The following is a 21,079-nucleotide window of genomic DNA, read 5'->3' as shown; positions in this document are numbered from 1 at the left end:
CTTGCACGGCAGACAGCTGTAGCCTCTCTCGGGGACTCCTTTCTCTAGTCCTGGCTCTCTATCCAAGCTGCTGTTGTGCCTCAAGTCTTAAACGGGAGTAGGGCATTTACAAGCCTCCTACTCATCTGGCATCTGCTTTAGGACCGTTAGTATCCATACAGCCGTGGAGACCAGGCTCCAGTTCTTGCGCTCTCAAGCTGAGGGAGCTCGCCTTATGCAGCTCAACCTCCAGCTTCTCTCTACACATCTGCACACTTCACCCTCCGCAGACTAACTAACTCTTCCTTCCTCCTGGCCCTCAGAGAGCACTCCGCCCCTTAATCCTGGTTCAGAGTTCCCCCTGCTGGCCTGGAGTGGAACTGTGTTGCATGTATGGATTGACTGCGAGAGAGATCCATAATTGCCTCCAAGCCTGGCATTACCCTCCCCTGGAGGAAGGCAAAGCCACTGTGGCGACCATACTCCTGGGGGCGCCACATAAAGAGGTCATATTTACTTAGTAAGGCCGAAAAAAGACATTTGTCCATCCAGTTCATCCTATATTCCGTCAGAATAAATCCCCAGATCTACATCCTTCTAAAGAACCTAATAACTGTAAGATACAATATTGTTATGCTCCAGGAAGACATCCAAGCCTCTCTTGAACCCCTTGAAGAGAAAACAGCTGCACTCTGGGAAATTTTGATTTTCAATGCAAAAAATTTTTTATTGAAGACACCTCAGGGGAATAGTGCGTTGAGGTCTTGAACCCCTTGACTGAGTTCGACATCAATTCCAAATTCTCACTGCCTTAAAAGTAAAGAATCCTTTTCTATGTTGGTGGAAAAACCTTCTTTCCTCCAGTCGCAGAGAATGCCCCCTTGTGACCATCACATTCCTTGGTATAAACAGATCCTCTGAGAGATGTTTGTATTGTCCCCTTATATACTTATACCTGGTTATTAGATTGCCCCTCAGTCGTCTTTTTTCTAGACTAAATATTCCTAGTTTTGCTAATTTCCATGTGTATTGTAGTTCCTCACCCACTTTATTAATTTTGTTGCCCTCCTTTGTACTCGCTCCAGTTCCATTATATCCTTCCTGAGCACTGGTGCTCAAAACTGTACACAGTACTCCATGTGCGGTCTAACCAGGGACTTGTACAGAGGCAGTATAATGATCTCATCATTATACTGCATCCAGACCTCTTCTGGATGCACCCCATGATCCTGTTTACCTTGACAGCCGTTGCCTTGCACTGGCTGATCAAGGTAAGTTTATCATTAACTAGAATCCCCAATTCCTTCTCCATGTCAGATTTACCCAGTGGTTTCCCATTCAGTGTGTAATGGTGATATTGATTCCTTCTTCCCATGTGTATAACCTTACATTTATCATTGTTAAACTGCATCTGCCACCTTTTGGCCCAAGTTTCCAACTTATCCAGATCCATCAGTCAAAAGTTTTACCATAACCAGGTTCCCCGCATCATGTTCCCACATGCTTTATGAATCCATTAGCCCTCTGTGTCTGTGCTGTTACATACTTAACATTATGGCTAGTTCATACAATCAGGGCAACTGTTACCACCCACCTTTCGTGTCTCCCTTTTTTTCCTCATAGATTGTAAGCTTGCGAGCAGGGCCCTCATTCCTCTTGGTATTTGTTATAATCTATGTGATTATTGTTATGCTGTAATGTCTATTGTCTGTACAAATCCCCCCTGAAATGTAAAGTGCTGCGGAATATGTCGACGCTATAGAAATAAAATTTTTTATTATTATTATCTGTAGCAGAATACTATCTTCTCTTCTATTGACTGCTTTACATAGTTTAGTATCATCGGCAAATATCGATATTTTACCGTGTAAACATTTTCTCAGATCGTTAATAAATATGTTGACGAGAATAGGTCTCAACACCGACCCTTGTGGTACCCCACATGTCACAGCGACCCAATTAGAGAATATACCGTTTATAACCACCTTCTACTTTCTATCGCTAAGCCAGTTTACACACATTTTCCCCCAGACCCAGCATTTTCATTTTGTGTACCAACCTCTTTTGTGGCACTTTGGAAAAACCAAGATATACCATGTCCAATGACTCACCTTTGTCCAGTCTATAACCTACCTCTTCATAAAAGCTGATTAGATTGGTTTGACAGGAGCGATTCCTCAGAAACCCATGCTGATATGGAGTTAAACAGTTATTCTCATTGAGATAATGTAGAATAACATCCCTCAGAAACCCTTCAAATATTTTACCAACAATAAAGGTTAGACTTACTGAATACTGAATACTTTCCGTACTCACTGTATGTACTGTTAGATAGTATGCTGCCTTCTTCCCTAAAAGAAACAGGAGGTAGGTGGAGATGGGCAGGCCTCTGGATGTTCAAGTCCGGCGGGTTCGGCCAAACAGTTACAAAAAGTTTGGGTTCGGGTACCAGAACAGTACCCAGACCCAAACCCGAACACGGACTCCATTCACTTGAATGGTAGGCCCGAACATTCACTGTTTGCCACGCTGTCATGTGCATTCACTTGGACATTCTGCTGTTGTGTGCATGTTATCCTGTGTCTCTTTTCTCTTTTTTTTCATCTAATCTCCCTGGCACAGTGTTGCACCCAGCTTCTGTATTTACGTCATGTGCATGGCAGCGCAGCAAACACCACTTCTGATCGGCAGTGAAATCATCAAAAACAGGGGAACCCAAGCCATTGTTTTTTTTTTTAATTATTTATTTATTTACAGCACAGGAGTGGCTGATGAATACTCCCATTCGCCGTTCCTGCTCTAACTGTTATTAGTGGAAGCAGGTGTCCCATCAGCTGACACCAGTGACCGGAGATAAGCTTTATACCTCCGATCACAGCAGAGCATTCACACTGTCTCTCTGATCGGTGGGGATGATTTCACCGCCAATCAGAAGCAGTGTTTGCCGCGCTGTCAAGCACATGACAGCATGACAAACACCCGTAGTTGGGCAGCCGAACCCAAGCAGTAACATGGAATTCCTGGAGTACGGACGTTGAACTTAACTGTTCGGGTTTGCCCATCTCTAGAGGTAGGTGCAGAGCAAACTGAAAGAGCAAGGAAATAAACCCTAGCTGGAATTTAATGTCAGACTTTAATTTGTCTGATGCGTCACTCTACATTGTCACCATGTGTTCCATTTGGACTGTTGCTTCTTGGTTGATGTAAAAGTTCCTAATGAGGCTGATCAGATGGTTCAGCACACCCATGTCTTTCATGGTATTTGAAAGTATCTGTTGATGAACACAGTCGAAGGCTTTGTTGTAGATGATGAAGCAAAATAGATATCCTTGTATTATTTGGCTTTTTCCATTTTCCATCTAATCTAGCAATCACATCTCCTGTTCCTCTGCCTTCTCTGAATCCTGCTTGTTCCTCTAGCATCTCTTTGTCACAGTAAGACTGCAACCGTCTTTGTACTCTTAACTTCAGTAATATTTTGCTTGGATAAGGTATGAGCGCAGTAGTCTGATAGTTTCAACAATTGGTAGCATCTCCTGACTTCAGAATAGGAATTATGCCCCTAGATAAATTCCTTGAGGGGTGTAGTTGCCAAAATGTGCTCACTTCTGGGGATTTTTGTTGTTTTGACACCTCAAAGACTCTGCAAATATAACATGGCACCGACAAACTGTTCCATCTAGGTTTGCATTCCAAAGCATTGCTTCTTTCTTTTGGCGCTCGGCAATGTACCCAAACAGTAGCTTTCCAACACATATGGTGCTTTATTGTACTCAGGAGAAATTGCACAACAAATTTTGAAGTCCATTTTCCCTTGTTACCCCTGTTAAAATAAAGAATTTGGAGCTAAAGCAACATTTTAGTTGGAAAAATGTAATTTTTAATTTTCATTGCTCAATGTAATAAAATTATGTGAAGCACCTGTTAGTTCAAGATGAATTGCTTTAGGGCGTGTAGTTTCCAAAATGGGGTCACTTGTGGAGGGTTTCCACTGTTTAGGCACATCAAGGGCTCTGAAAACATAATATGGACTCCACTATCTATTGCAGCAAATTATGTGCTTCAAAAGTCAAATGGTGCTCCTTCCGTTCCAAGCCCTGCCGTGCTCCCAAACAGTAGTTTTCCACCACATATGGGGTATCGATGTACTCAAGCATTGGTTACATTTTGGTGACGCACCTAAAGGGTTAATAAACTCCTTGCATGTGGTTTTGAGCACTTTGAGGGGTGCAATTTTTAAAATGGTGTCACTTTTGGGTATTTTCTTTCACATAGTACCCTCAAAAGCACTTCAGATGTGATGTGGTCTCTAAGAAATAGATTTTGTAAATTTTGGGGAAAAAAATAAAAATTGCTGATAACCTTTTAACTCTTTTAACTTCTTAACAAGACAATTATGCTTAAGAAATAATGCTTATGTAAAGTATAAATGTAAATCATGCTAAATAGCTGCATAAGTCAAATTTATGTCAGAGATTGCAAAGATGATTGTTTATAAAATGATGTCATTCTCACGTTCGAAGCAGTAGTGGATGGTGAGATATGGAGCCTGAAAGTAAAAAGTTAAAAAAATTGTTACCCTTTTGCTCATCAGTGTACATCTCCTCCCTCTTGTTGATCTACCACCCTAGCCATGCTCTCTGTTCTGCCAATGATCTAAGTCTAAAGCCCCTGTCACTAGTGTTGAGCGACTTTTGGTTTTTTAGGGTCGAGTTTCGTTTAATGAAACCCAACTTTTCCAAAAGTCGGGTCGAGCAAAATCGGCCGACTATAGGGAAAAGTCGGGGTCATCCCGAAACACGAAACCCAATGTAAGTCAATGGAGAATTAAAGTCGGCAGTGAGAGGAGGACAGGAAACACACCAACAGTGCCCATTTGAATGCCAAAAGCATAAATTCTTGATACTGAAGCTTGTCAACCTTAATTAACTTCATAATACTAGTTACGCACTGAAAAATGGGGGTTATTTGGCTACAGTTGTGGGGGGGAGGGCTGGCTCCAGGTTTTCGTGGGCCCAGGGCCAAAGAGCGCCCCTTTAACACATACCACAACTCATGATGCTCCGATACGGCAGAGAAATAGCAGTATAGTACAATGAAAAATACATCACTTCTTACATCTCATGACTGATATCCATTTTAAATTCTCCAATACCTCCAAAAACGGACAGTATATAACTCCATACAGTATTATGGCCAGCGCTTAGTGCGCTATACAGAGTAATGAGGCCCATATATTTCTCCATACGGAATCATTATTCCCATATAATGTTTCAAACCGTATATGATGTGCTCCACATAATGCTACAGTATATGTTGGTCCCAATGGATGAAGCTCCACTGTCTTATGGGCCCAAATAATGCTCCATATATAATGGGCCCCATTTCTACTGCTCTAGTGTATAATGGGCCCTGTAAATGCTGCTCCAGTGTCTGATGTCCACCTTTGGAATGCTCCAGTGTATGGTGGGCCCCATATATCATTCACCAGAGTATAGTGCTCCCCAAAAATTGCTGTCCCAACATTGAAAACAATTACATAAGTCTCCTTGCTAGGGAATCCCTGCACTACTCTGAACTCCTTGTCGTCCCCATCTTCCATCTCACTGCACTTGGCTGTTTAGGCCCTCCTACCGGCAGAGACACTTATGCGTATTATGCGGTGCCCTGTGCCAGTGCCATCGCCCATGAGTATGCCCCCCACCTGCTCAAGGAACCTGCACTTTCATCTGCACCTTCCTCTTTGTCACCGTGTAAGGTGGTATAGTATGCGGGAAGGGGAACCTGAGTTTCCTCTGGGTCAGATTCTGGCTGTGTAGAGTGCGAGGGGAATATAGTGGTCTGGGTCAATGTACCAGCAGCATCATCCAGCAGTGGCTGGGCCTCAGTGCACTTGTGGCGTCCCCAAGAGTACGGTCGCCACTGTGGCATTGCCCTCCTCCTAGGGAGTGTGTTGTCAAGCTTGGGAGCAACGAAGGATCTCTCTAGCAGTGAAACCAACACACAACACATTTCCCACTCCAGGCCAGCAGGGAGACCTCTGAACCTGACTGCTGAGGAGCTGCTCTCTGTGGTCGGGAGGAGGTAAGTTAGGGCACTCTGTGCAGGGAAGGGGAAGTGTGTGGACGTGAGAAGGGGAGCTGGAGGATGAGCAGAGTTAATGCTCACTCCTAGCTGGAGCGCATGGTCCGGATTCCGGTCTCCGAGTTTGTAGGGACACTGACGTTCCTGCAGCAGAAACCGGGGGAAGTAGCAGCTATAAATGCTCTGTACCCAACTAAGGCTCGGAGGCCCCAGCATCGACGTGTGCGAGGCAGAAGGAAAAGGCTACAGCTGTCTGCCATACAAGTAAAGTCTGAGGAACATCTGTTAGACAGGAGGCGTTTCAGTGAACCACGGTCCTGTGAGTGCTTCCCCCACCAGCGCTAGAAAGGAGACGTTCAGGAAGGTACATGTTGGCGGAGTGTTGGAAGGGAGCTTTCCATTCTGGTCCCGGAGGTTGGCAGAGGTCCTGACCCGGAGGACAGAGCACGGAGGCAGGCATCTGTGTAACCTGCAGACTGTGAGTAAAGCTTTGGAACTGCAAGCTCTGGTGTCCTACAGTTATTCCAGCACCACTACATCTGGGTACCAGCACCTACACCGCCTGTGCCTTTCCCCCATCACTACATCTACACTTCCCTGGGACTTCAGCTCCACCTGTGAGGAGCTTCACCATCTTTGCTGCACAACACCATCAGTCCCAGAGGATCTGCATGCAGCGTCGGCCTAACATCTATGTTGCCGAACACCATAGGTGGTGTCAAACTATCTATATAAACTCTTTACCATTATACCACGCCATTTACATGGGTGCCCAGGGCCACCGTCCGGGTCACCGCTGCTGTGACACATCCCACTGACACTGGCCCGGTACCGAGTACCCCACAGCCCTGGGAGGGCGACCCATATGCCGACTGCTGATCGGGCGGCGTTATTTCCACGAACCTCCAAACAGCATCCCTGAAGACAAAGTTTTTGGTTTCCGGGGGCAGTATGATTGCAAAGCTGAACCTTAAAGGAATGTCCAAAAGGGCACCACCAGGAGTGGAGCCTGTGGCTTAATTGGACTGCACCCGGGAAACCACTACCATACAAGCTACAGAAAAGATGGACAGATTGCAAGCTTTGTCGATTCTGTGTGTGGTGTGGTATGTCCGTTTGTAGTTGTGCTAGCGATTTCTCAGCTTTATTCCGTTAACGACCGAGACTCCGGCATGGCCCCGCGGTACGTGTCAAGCTTACTAGAGGGATACGCGAGGCTGTGGCACGTGAGATCGAGCAATAACAGGTCTAGCATTCCAGTACATGTCCGGGGCTGCATGCACTCTACACTGAAAGGACCAGCTTTTGTCGCTTACAGGTGCAGATAACCTGCTGAACTCCATTAGTGATGGGGATCTTGGATTCAGATTATTCCCCGCGAACCATGATTTCCCAGTAAGTTCAGGTCAACCGCAATTCCGGGGTTAGGCCTAACCGTCATTCCTGAAAAAATTACGTGTCCAAACCACAGGTGCTGTAGCTTGCTTAACAGCTCGGCAGCCGTTCTCAGGCCCAGTATGGATTCAACAACATTGTAGAAAGTTGATAAAGGGTACAGTTTCACCGGATAACACGTATATATGTAGCCTAGTTTACACATTAAAAATATATGTCTATAGATCAGGAGGCAGACTCAGATGTTCTCAGGCCCAGTATGGATTTGACCAGATTGTACAAAGTTGAGAAAGGGTACTTTATCACTGGATAGCAGGTATATATATAGCATAGTTTAAACATGTAAAATCTCCGTTTTCTCAGTATGGATTACACAGTGACAGCAATCTAAAAAGTGGAAAAAAGGAAATGCATTTGAGGCGTACACAACTATATACTTTTGGTGTTATTTTTAAATCTTCATATATATTTCTGTCTCAGTAATACAGTCCAGCCTCTCCGCAATAGGAAATGAGATGCATACAATTAGTGACATAAAGGCTATTGATTGCAGAAATCTAGGAATTATTATTCACGGGAAAAACTTCCGTCACAATTCTCATAGGCGATGCTGACCCTCAATTAATTTGTGTGTTGAGACAGTGAAAACATTTTTTTGTGAATAAAGTCTTGCTGTATCGCACTTCCGTTGATGTCACACGTTTGTGAGTAGGAAAACTGTGAAAGCTGATGATAAACCACCACTGCATGTAATTGTGAGTCGACGTCCATAAGAAATGGAAGCCACTGATCATCTGGAGCTAGAGCCCGGCCAGCAGGACAGGGCATAGCTACATCTTAACCATCATCTTTCAGTTCAATCAATTTGTAGTGGCAGTCCCAGTGAAGGATTTGACAGCCCAGACTACACAGCGGAGGAGCAGGGAGAGGTAAACATTGCAAATGCTGGGGCCCTGCCCAAGCAAGGGGGGGGCACACTCGTGGGCGTCGGTACTGGCACTGGGCCCCTCATAGTACGGCGGTGTGTCTGACGGCGGGTTTGCACCACCACTGTCAGAGACACTTGATTGCACTATGAGGGACCCTATGCCAGTGCCCGCGCCGAAGAGTCAGCCTACCCACCTGTCCAGGGCAACGGCACTCACACGGTTTTGTGCGCTAGGTGGTGACCCCGGCCATGGGGGGGGCCGCCCACTTAGGGAGGTTTACAAAGTGGCATATGTAGATGTGGGTCATTCAGCTGCTGCAAAAGGCGAAATAGGTCAAGTTCGCGGAATAGGAGGAGGACCAAAGCAAGCCATTTTTCTGGCAACCTATGTGTCATCAAGGGAAGGTGGGACAAAATCCTTGCAAACCCATGCATGGTTCATTTTAATGAAGGTTAGATCATCCACATTTTGGGTTGACAGACGGGTCCTTTTTTCTGTCAGGATTGATCCAGCTGCACTGAAGACTCTTTCCAATAGCACACTTGCAGCTGGGCAAGCGAGCTCCAGTAAGGCATATTGTGCCAATTCAGGCCAGGTGTCCAGTTTAGCGGCCCAATAGTCAAAGGGTAATGACCTGTGTGGGAGAACATCGATATGGGAGGAAAAGTAGTTGTTAGCCATAGTTGACAACTGCTGTCTCCTGTCACTTTCCATCGATGCAGTATTACCTGTTGTGTGAGCGGTCCGTGAAAAATCAGTCCACAACATTGTCATGAAACCCCTGTCTCCAACGCCACTTCTGCTTTGTGCACCTCGAACACCTCTGCCAAGCTGCCCCCGGCCCGTACGGCTCGTGTGAGAACCATCACCGCTGCTGTGTGCTGGGAATGCCTCAACCAACCAGTTAACCAGGGTTTCTTGTTTAGTAGCCAATATTAGGTCAAGGTTCTCCTGTGGCATGATGTTTTGTAATTTGCCTTTATAGCGTGGATCCAGGATGCTGGCCAACCAGTAGTCGTCATCGTTCATCATTTTGGCAATGCGTGGGTCCCTTTTTAGGATCTGCAAGGCATAATCTGACATGTGGGCCAATGTTCCCGGTGTCAATGATGCACTGCGAGTGCTGGGTGGAGGAGCACTTTCTGGCAAATCCACATCCCTCCAGTCATGCACAAACCCTGTACCAGACCTTGCCACGCCAACATTTTCACTTGCCCCACGAGATGCATCTTCCTCCCCTAAGTAATCATCCTCTTCCTCCTCTTCTTCCTCCACCTCGTCCAGGACAGGTCCCTGAGCAGACAATGGCTGAATGTCATCAAGGATTCCCTCCACCTCTTCCTCCTGGTCAACATTGGCTGCAGACGCCTGCTCCTTAAGGTGCGTCAAAGTTTGCATGAGCAGACGCATAAGTGGGATGCTCATGCTTAGGATGGTGTCGTCTGCGCTCACCAGCCGTGTGCATTCCTCAAAACACTGAAGGAATTTACAGAGGTCTTTCAGCTTCGACCACTGCACACCTGTCAACTCCATGTCTGCTCTCAAAGTGCCTGGCCGTGTATCCTCCCACAAATGCATTATGGCCTGCCTCTGCTCGCACAACCGCTCAACCATGTGCAGGGTGGAGTTCCACCTTGTTGCAATGTCGATAATGAGGCGGTGGTTGGGAAGGTGGAGCAATCGCTGCAGCTTCTGCATACCAATGGAGTGTACAGGCGACCGGCGGATGTGCGCGCACAGTCTTCGCACCTTCTGGAGCAGGGCTGTTAACTCCGGATAATTATTGAGGAAGCACTGCACCACCAGGTTCAAGGTGTGAGCCAAGCAAGGTATGTGGCGGAGTTTTGAAAGGGCTATGGCTGCCACAAAATTACGGCCGTTATCACTAACTACCTTGCCTGCCTCAAGATGTACACTGCCCAGCCATGACTCAGTTTGTCGCTGAAAGAACTCGACCAGCACCTCGGCGGTGTGTCTGTCGCCCAAACACATCATCTGCAACACAGCCTGCTGACGCTTTCCACTAGCTGCTCGATAGGGGGACACCTCTTGTGCAACAGTAGCAGCTGCAGATGGAATGCTAGTACGACTGCGCTCTGTGGACGAGCTTTCGCTTCTGGAGGAGGAGGAGGAGGAGGGTCGAACTCCTACAGCCAACTGTTTCCTATACCGTGGGCTAGGCAGCACTGTCCCACCACCGCTGTCCCCTGTGGACCCTGCATCCACCACATTAACCCAGTGCACAGTGATGGACACGTAACGGCCCTGGCCATGCCGACTGGACCATGCATCAGTTGTGAGGTGCACCTTTCCGCTCACTGACTGCTTGAGTGCATGGACAATGCGGTCTTTCACATGATGGTGGAGGGCTGGGATGGCTTTGCGAGAGAAGAAGTGGCGACTGGGTAGGTCATAGCGTGGTACTGCATAGGCCATGAGTTCGCGGAAAGCTGCGCTTTCCACCAACCGATAGGGCATCATCTCTAGCGAGATTAGTTTGGCAATGTGGGCGTTCAAACCTAGTGTACGCGGAGAGAGACTGAGTACTTTCTTGACCTACTCATAGTGTCTGGGAGGGTGAGCTGGACTTGAGAGATGCATATGGTGGAAGTAGCGGTGGACAGGGCGGACTGAGAGAGGGTTGATGATGGTGATGGAGTTGGTGTTCTTTCTGATGGCCTAGATTCAGTCTTTCATTGATATAACAGTGGGATTCCCTGACTGCTGTGGCCTTGCAACGACACCTCAACATTTGCTGCTGTGCTAACCGGTGGGCTTACAGTGGGGGAAACAATGTAGCGTTGCTGACTACCTTCTTTGTGATCAGTTGCACATGTGGTACTTGAGGTTTGGTATTGTGTCCACGCTTGCAAGTGCATGCTGGTTAAATGTCTAAGCATGCAACTGGTATTCAAATTTTTCAGATTTTTCCCTCGGCTAAAGTTCTTTGCGCACTTCTTACAAATAACCTTGGCCTGATCATGAGGATTTTGTTCAAAAAAGTGCCACACTGCACTTTTCCTACTTTGGCAGACATTTTGCGGCCTAGCACGCTGTGATATTTTGACCCTCTGGACAAGCTGTCCAGCAACTCTTTTGATTTTTGGAACCTGTCTTTGGAGTGCTCTGGGCCTGCCAGATAACAGCTGTTGCGATGTCGATGTCTGCTGTGGATGCTCCTCCTCCTCATCTGAGCTATTGGAAGCAGCACCCTCTTCCCCCAGTGGATACCAATCTGGGTCAACAACTGGGTCATCCATCACCTCCTCTTCAATGTCATGTGCACCTTCCTCTGTGTCACCGTGTATGGTGGTATAGTGTGCGGGAAGGGGCACCTGAGTCTCATCAGGGTCAGAATCTGGCTCTGTACATTGCGAGGACAATGTAGTGCTCTGAGTGAATGTACCAGCAGAATCATCTATCAGTGGCTGTGCATCAGTGCACTCCATGTCAGATTCATCTTGGCCTGGGTAATTCACCATTTCACTTGATAATCCAGGCATGGTATGTGAAAACAGCTCCATGGAGTAATCAGTAGTATGGCCTGCGTCATCCTTCAATCTTGGTTGGGGTGAAGGACACAAGGAAAGGTGTGGTTCATGAACATGAGCCTCCAATGACGACTCAGTGCTTTTATTTTTTACAACTTCAGAAGAGGAGGCGATAGAGCTGGAGTCTGAGTCAGCAATGTAAGCCAAAACTTTTTCCTCAAGCTCTGGCTTTAAAAGCGGTTTGCCAACTCCTAGAAAACTAAGCCTTCGAGGCCTTGTGGAGCCAGACGATGATGCAGGCTCAACACCTCCTGCATTTGGCCCTATTTTGCTTTTGCCACTACCATCAGATCCACCACCAACACCATCATTACCAGCTGCCAACCCCCGCCCAATTCCATGGCCTCTTCCACCAGCCTTCCTCATTTTTGGTAGAAATGTAGACAAAATCCAACAAACTATATAGTAATGTAAAACAAGGTACAAGGTGTCTATAGGACAGGGGAGATTTTGAATTTCTGCACACACTTGTGGACACTGGACACTTTTGGATTGTGTGAGGCCCACTGAACATCACAGCGCTATGTCACAGGCTCGATGTCGCAGGTGTGAAAAATGTCACTAGAGGATAACGGAGATTTTGAATTTCTGCACACTTGTGGACACTGGACACTTTTGGATTGTGTGAGGCCCACTGAATATCACAGCGCTATGTCACAGGCTCGATGTCGCAGGTGTGAAAAATGTCACTAGAGGATAATGGAGATTTTGAATTTCTGCACACACTTGTGGACACTGGACACTTTTGGATTGTGTGAGGCCAACTGAATATCACAGCGCTATGTCACAGGCTTAATGTCGCAGGTGTGAAAAATGTGACTAGAGGATAACGGAGATTTTGAGTTTCAGCACGCACTTGTGGACACTGGACACTTTTGGTTTGTGTGAGGCCCAGTGAATATCACAGCGCTATGTCACAGGCAGAAATTGGCTAGTGTATGACAAACTACAAGGTGTATATAGAATTGGGCAGAATAGGAATCTCCCTAGAGTGTAGGTCTGTAAGAACGGAACAAGTCCTCAACTTATCCTTATAGAGCGACACACAGATAGCTTCACTGTGGCCGTGATAACAGCCGTTACACGGTACTGAAAGAGGAGCGTGCACGTACACGGCTGTCCAGTGTACGTAAAATTGTCAAGCTCCGTGTTTTTTAAGTATACGGACAGACACACGCTGTCTCTCTATAGTTTTGAATGTGATCAAACAGCAAATATATTTAACTGTTTGAAAACTAGACAAAACTAGAAGGTGCAGGTCTGTAAGAATGGAACATGTCCTCGACTTATCCTTACAGAGCGACACACAGATAGCTTCACTGTGGCCGTGATAACAGCCGTTACACGGTACTGAAAGAGGAGCGTGCACGTACACGGCTGTCCGGTGTACGTAAAATTGTCAAGCTCCGTGTTTTTTAAGTATACGGACTGACACACGGTGTCTCTCTATAGTTTTGAATGTGATCAAACAGCAAATATATTTAACTGTTTGAAAGCTAGACAAAACTAGAAGGTGCAGGTCTGTAAGAACAGAACATGTCCTCGACTTATCCTTACAGAGTGACACACAGATAGCTTCACTGTGACTGTGATAACAGCCGTTACACGGTACTGTGTGAGGAGTGTGCACCGCTGTATGGTGTGAAAAAATGCACGCTCAGTACCTCATCAGGACAAAAAAAAAAATTGAGATTGCTTTTAAAAAAGCAGTTTGCAGAGCAGTGGGTAAACAGCAATGCAGCCGTCAGGAAGCCTTAGAAGGCAGCCTAACAACCAACACTGCTGATCCAGCAAAATATAGCCTCCACTTGCACTGCACACACAGTGACTGGTGTGTTGTACAGACAAAATCGCTAGCAGCAGAAGCAGTTTTTGTGTCTTCTTCCCTGCCTAACGCTCTCCCTACAAAATCATCATCAGCAGCAGCAGCTCTCCCTATTCTGAGATCAGCATGAGTAACATGGCGGTCGGCGTGCACGCCCTTTTATACCCCCTGTGACGCCCACCAAAGCAAGCCAATCACTTGCATGCCCTTCTAAAAGATGGTGGTGACCCCTGCCTATGTCATCACGTTGCCCACAGTGTCCGTGGATCCTGATTGGCTGAAAAAGAGCGCAAAACAAAGTTTTGAAACGCGACTTTGGAGCTTAAGTCGCCGACCTCGTGGCCGACCTCATCCTAGGGTCGGGTTTCGCTTCATGAAACCCGACTTTGCCAAAAGTCGGCGACTTTTGAAATTTTTCGACCCGTTTCGCTCAACTCTACCCGTCACACATAACAATGTCCCAGCAATCCCACCAACGATCCGACATGGATGGGATCGCTGGGACATCGTTAGGCTGATCGCTGGTGAGCTGTCACATAGACAGCCCCAGCGATCAGGACCAGCGACGCTGGACGCTGGTTTCTAATGTAAACGTCGGGTATCCAGGAGCTGCGACTCCTGGATACCCGCTGTTTACCTTGGAAACCAGTGTGCACGCCAGTTTCCAAGGTAAACAGCGGGTATCCAGGAGCCGCGGCTCCTGGATACCCGATGTTTACATTATAAACCAGTGACCAGCGTCGCTGATCGCTGGTCTCTCTCTGTCACACGCAGCGATGCGTGCTGGGCAGCGGGAGACCAGTGATGGAAAAACGGCCCAGGCCGCTCGAGCACGATCAGCGATACCCGGCAGGGGGGCCGGTCGCTGATCCCCGTCACACACAGCAATCTCGCTGGCGAGATCTCTGATGTGTCACAAAATCAGTGATCTCGCTAGCGAAATCGCTGTGTGTGACGGGACCCTAACATCCTTCACAATACGGACTTTCCGCTCTCATTTCCAGGACTTCTCTTGTGCAGGACTAGTTCTTTGGAATGTCCTACCCCAACAATTTGCTTTATTCCCAGTATCCACAGTTTTCAGTGTGCCTTAAAAACACATTTCTTTAGACTGATCTATAACATCACCTCATTAATCCAACTATTCTCTCTTCTCCCTTCCTAAACTTTACACAGAATCTAGTCCCTACTATCATTTGTTCCCACACTCTCCATGCCCTCAATAGCACCATGTAGCTGTACTTGTACAGATACTGCCTGGTCACCAGTTCATTTGGTGTTTTCTGAATGAGAAAAAACCCTATTTATAAAACTGACGGCGGGACCATGATGCAAGCAGTTTTTACTTTTCATGTCTCCCCTATTTCATCATAGATTGCAAACGTGTGAGCCGAAACCTCACTTCTCTTGGTATCTGCCAGATTACTGTATGACTGTGATGTCTTTATTGTCTGTAGATGTCCCATCTGAATTGTAAAGTACTGTGGAATATGTTGGCGCTATAGAAATAAGAATTATTATTATCATCTAATGTGTCATTTTTAAAAAGTCTCTCAAGCTTTTAAATTGGTCAAATCAAAAATATTCATTTGTTTCTATTTTGTCACAAAAATCTACAGAATCTTCACGAATTCTACAAACGCCCTTTCGATGTCCTCAGATATTGTAGCTTGACTATTGGCCTTTATCTGTCCTATGCCAGTGGTACGGTAAAATTACTGGTCTGTGCAACCAGCGCTGGATGTCGGATGGTTTCCTAAGTAACACCCTGCATGCTGCTTGTGTTACAGGACTAAAAATAGGCTTTTCAATAAGCCATGCACACAGTGTAATTACACAATCCATTATTTAGCTATGTGCCTCAAAGGAGGTTCTCCTAATGGAGCACTCTGCCTTGTGCTGAAGTGTAACCAACATATTCTTGCAGCTTTTTAGATGATAATGAATGTAATTATGTAACGCTTCTCCCTCCCATGGTGCTCGGAGTGAGAGGATAATGACTTGCATAGGTAGATGAGCTTGGATCCCTAGTCAGCTGTAAACAATGAGTTGTAAAAATTCACTTTCATGCTAAAGAACAAGTCTAAGGATTTTTTTCTCTACACCCTATAATTATGTATGTGATGTAGTGCAAGTATTTTATCATACTTTCCGATCGTCGTCATCACTTGTTTGCAGCACAGTTCCGATTATTTTCTGGTCCATGTGACAGGTCTTCAGTCTGTTTCCTGGTCTTGTGGGCAAAAAGAAAAAGGATCGGAGAAGCGCTTGAAATCGGGAAGATGTCGATCAGTAAGTGTTTTAATATACTTGCACCCAATACATACGCAGAAAACTTTAGGAAAAATATTCTACTGAGACTTCTTTAAAGGACTTGTCCAATACCTGGACAACCCCTTTTTAAATTAAATACTTCCCTTTGTAAAATAAAAATAACATATGCTCAGCTCCCGCTCTAACGCTTTTTCAGCAATGTCAGCTCCGGGTCTACCGGTACTTGGATTTGAATGGCATTGTTAACATTCATCTGAGGGAAGAAAAAGCATGACAGTGTAATAACTGCTGTTGACAATGCCGTGGCCAACCATAGCATTATGGGTGACCCGTTGAAGCGCAACGTAAGCACGAAACGATCGTCGTCTGTAGTTGCTCCATGGTTTTATCTGCCTGCTGTTTGTAACTTGATGCCACTATAAAGGATATTCTTTGCATGGGATGGATTGTGCCTATCCATTTTCTTTTCTATGGATATACAGACTATTTTCCTTGGAAGTGGCACCCGTATTCCCTGATGTGTGTGCAGCTACATTAACCCGAGGTCATACAGCTGTGCCTTTGTCCTGCTTTTTTTCTTCCATGGTATGTGATATACCAGGATGGGCCAAGGAAGAGGGACATATATCGGGATGGATGTCATATATACCAGGATGGGAACTTATATATCAAAATGGGGGACATACAGCGGGTGAAATAAATATTGAACACGTCGTCAATTTTCTAAGTAAATACTGTATATTTCCAAAGGTGCTATTGACATGAAATTGTCAGATGTTGGTAACAACACATCCAATCCACACAGGCAAAGAAATCAATCCATAGATGTCGATAAATTAAGTTATGTGTAATAATGAGAAATGACGCAGTTAAAAATTATTTAACATGTAAAGAAAGAGAGGTGCAAAAACCAATGGAAAGTCATGATAACAGCTGACATCTGCCAGTAATTACAAAGCAATCCTGCCTCTTAGTAAACAATAATATCAGCTGGTTCAACTGATGGCCCATAAAAAGTTGTCTCAGTAATGAGACACAGAAAACATCTCATGATTTGTAAAACCAGTGAGCTGTCTCAAGATTTTTGCAACCTAATTATTGAAAAACTGTCATGCTAGTCTAGCTACTCAATAGAGATCAATACAGGTAAATTTAAATATTGCAAATGACTCTGCCTGCTCCTGTACAGACTAAAGATACTGACCCCGCATTCCCTAGTAGTTCCTGTTTGAGCAAAGATCATCCTAACCACAGAAAAGAAGATGGCAACTCGAACCTATGCTGCCTAAAAGGCCTTCAAGCACACACATTCCTCCTAAAGAACCGTAAGGCAGAGCAGAATGTGAATTATTTGCAAAAGGGAAAGTGTGCTGAAAAAAAAGATCACAGAGTGAGTAAAATAAACCATGAATTGCAAAATAAAGTATAAAGCAGATACTGTTAGAAAATATGCTGTCTATTTCTAAAAAGAAACAGAAGCTAGTTGCAGAGCAAAGAATAGAAACAGCAAAGAGATAAACCCTATCTGGACATAAACTGACTGGTTTTAAACTACAGCAGAATGGCTGAACATCCAAATGAGAATATCACCAGTAGGAAACCCCAACAGAGGGACAGAATATAAAGCCGCACCCAAAAGGTGATAGGTCAGACAAATGAAAACACATGTGTTATACTAAAGTCTGCTGAAAACAGGAAAGATCCCAGGGTGAGTAAAATAAACCATGAATTATAAAATATAAAGTATGTACTGTTAGATTGTATGCTGCCTACTTCCTTAAAAGAAACAGAAGTTAGGTGCAGAGTAAAGAACTGAAAAAGCAAGGAAATAAACCCTAGATAGAATTTCAATTACTACCTTTAATTACAGCAGAATGACTGAACATGCACAAGAACCTATCACTAGTAGGAAATGCCAGAAGGGAGAACAGAATATAAAGCTGCACCAAAAGGTGATAGGGCAAACAAATGAAAAGACCTGTGCTATGCTAAACAAACTGCAGCAAGAACAACAAAATCCAAACACCCAGAGAAAAATGTGCGCCTGCTGTGGCTCAGCAGACATAGAAACTGACAACAAAACACAGGCTCAAGTGTTTGAACCCAGGAACAGAAACTTTCTGTCTTTAAGTCCCTTAATAAGTATTTCATTCCATCTACACATGTTGCATCATCTGCGTATTTAAGACTCATCCAACTATTTTGATTCCTTCTTCTTTTGTGGCAAGTCCAACTTTCCGGAAAATAGGGTCTACATAAAAAATGAAGCTAAACGGTGACAGGCTGCAGAATTTCAGAATTTCATGAAAATAACATCTTGCCAACCATTAAACATAGGGATAGATGAATCTTCCTTCTCACCCCCCAATGGAAGTGGTCTTTTTGTCCTTCCTCATTCTTGGGCCCTCTACCAGAGGCCTGGGAGTTTGAGGGTTCTGCGCAGGATCTTAGTTGTTCCCAGCATTGCACTTTTCTGGACAGAGAGTTAAGATGTTGCTCCTGGGATCTGTTGTAGCCATTCTTCCAGCTTAGGGGTCACTGCTCCAAGTGCTCCTATCACTACTGGAATCACTATTGCCTTCACCTTCCACAACTTCTCCAGTTCTCCTTTGAGGCCCTGGTAGTATATACTATACTATATAAAATATATATGTATCTATATATATATATATATATATATATATATATAAATGTATATATTAATAGATATAGATAGATAGATTTCTAGATAGATATTTTTTTTTCCTAAAATACAAAGGAAATGTGTCATCTTTATCTTTAGGCCTTTTTGATGTAATTTCATCTTCAACTTGCTTAACTGTTCAAAATAACAGTAGTTTTGACCAGGGGTTCCCAAGCTTTTACCTGACACCGAATACCAGGATTGGTGAACATATATACCATGATCGGCCCAGGATGGGGGACATATACAGTGAGGGAAATAAGTATTTGATCCTTTGCCGATTTTGTAAGTTTGCCCACTGACAAAGACATGAACAGTCTATAATTTTAAGGGAAGGTTAATTATAGCATTGAGAGATAGAATATCAAAAATAAAATCCAACCATTAAGAGTTCTGGCTCCTACAGACCAGTTAGACGCTCCTAATCAACTTGTTACCTGCTTTAAAGACAGCTGTCTTACATAGTCACCTTTATAGAAGACTCCTGTCCACAGACTCCATTAATCAGTCAGACTTTAACTTCTACAACATAGGCAAGACCAAAGAGCTTTATAAGGATGACAGGGGCAAGATCAAAGACCTGCACAAAACTGGAATGGGCTACAAAACCATAAATAAGACGCTGGGTGAGAAGGAGACAACTGTTGGTGCAATAGTGAGAAAATGGAAGAAAAACTAAATGACTGCCAATCAACATAGATCTAAGGCACCATACAAAATCTCACTTCGTTGGGTATCCTTGATCATGAGGAAGGAGAGAGATCAGACTAAACCTGCATGGGGGAACTTAATAATGATCTCAAGGCAGCTGGGACCACAGTCACCAAGAAAATTGGTTATACATTACTTCGTAAAGGTTTATAATCCTGCTGTGCCTGCACGATCCCCCTGCTCAAGAAAGCCCATCTGAAGTCTGCCAATGAACACCTGGATGATTCTTTGAGTGATTGGGAGAAGGTGCTGTGGACAGATGAGACAAAAATTGAGCTTTTTGGCATTAATTCAACTCGAAGTGTTTGGAGAAAGAGAAATGCTGCCTATGACCCAAAGAATACCATCCCCACTGTCAAGCATGGAGGTGGAAACATTATGCTTTGGGGGTGTTTCTCTGCTAGGGACACAGAACTACTTCACCGCATTAATGGGAGAATGGATAGAGCCATGTACCATAAAATCCTGAGTGGCAACCTCCTTCCTGCCGCCGGACATTAAAATGGATCGTGGCTGGGTCTTACAGCAAGTCAATGACCTACAGCATACAGCCAAAGCAACAAAGGAGTAGCTCAAAAACAACCACATTAAGGTCATGAAGTGGCCTAGCCAATCTCCAGACCTTAATCCCATAGAAAACTTATGGAGGGAGTTGAAGCTCCGAGTTGCCAAGCGACAGCCTCAAAATCTTAATGATTTAGAGATGATCTGCAAAGTGGAGTGGGCCAAAATTCCTCCTGACATGTGCGCAAACATCATCATCAACTACAAAAACCGTCTGACTGCTGTGCTTGTCAACAAGAGTTTTGCCAACAATTATGATGTGTTGCTTGCCAGAGGGATCAAATACTTATTTCTCACTGCAAAATGCAAACACATTTATATAATTTATACAATGTGATTTTCTGGATTTTATTTTTGATATTCTTTCTATTGACATGAAATTCTCACCAGATGTCGATAACAACCCATTCAATCCACACAGGCAAAGAAATCAAACCATAGATGTCTATAAATTAATTTAGGTAGTATTTATAATCTGACAATCATGAAGGGAGGGCCCAGGGCCAAATTTTGCATCAGGGCACATCAGACTCTAATTAAACTATTTCTTAGCAGACCCAGCATTAACATCTCAGACATGGTGCCAGTACAGAAAATTAGCTTATATTTTTCTTTATTTTACAAGTTGGACTACTTTAAGAGAACAATAAGGGCGGCACGGTGACTCAGTGGTTAGCACTGTAGCACTGGGGTCCTGGGTTCAAATCCCACCAAGGACAACATCTGCAAGGAGTATTTATGTTCTCCCCGTGTTTGCGTGGGTTTCCTCCGGGTACTCCGGTATCCTCCCACACTCCAAAGACATAATGATAGGGAATTTAGATTGTGAACCCCATTGGGGACAGTGATGATAATGTCTGTAAAGTGCTGTGGAATTAATGGCGCTATATAAATGAGTAAAAATAAATAAAAAATAAATAAATAAGCAATAGTAGAAATAGCTTATTTACTTGAAATATCTAAAATTTTGAAAAAAATCTAAATCTATATAACGTTTTATGCTTTGCCTGTTTTAAAAAATAAAAAATACTTTAAAAAAAATAAAAATATAGTTTTTGCTGCTATTTAATGAAGCCTAGATTTT

Source organism: Dendrobates tinctorius, unplaced genomic scaffold (assembly GCF_039654945.1).
Source record: "Dendrobates tinctorius isolate UK_male_01 unplaced genomic scaffold, ASM3965494v1 ptg000043l, whole genome shotgun sequence".
Taxonomy (NCBI): domain Eukaryota; kingdom Metazoa; phylum Chordata; class Amphibia; order Anura; family Dendrobatidae; genus Dendrobates; species Dendrobates tinctorius.
The sequence above is the reverse complement of the archived record's forward strand: the minus strand, read 5'-3'. Positions refer to the sequence as shown.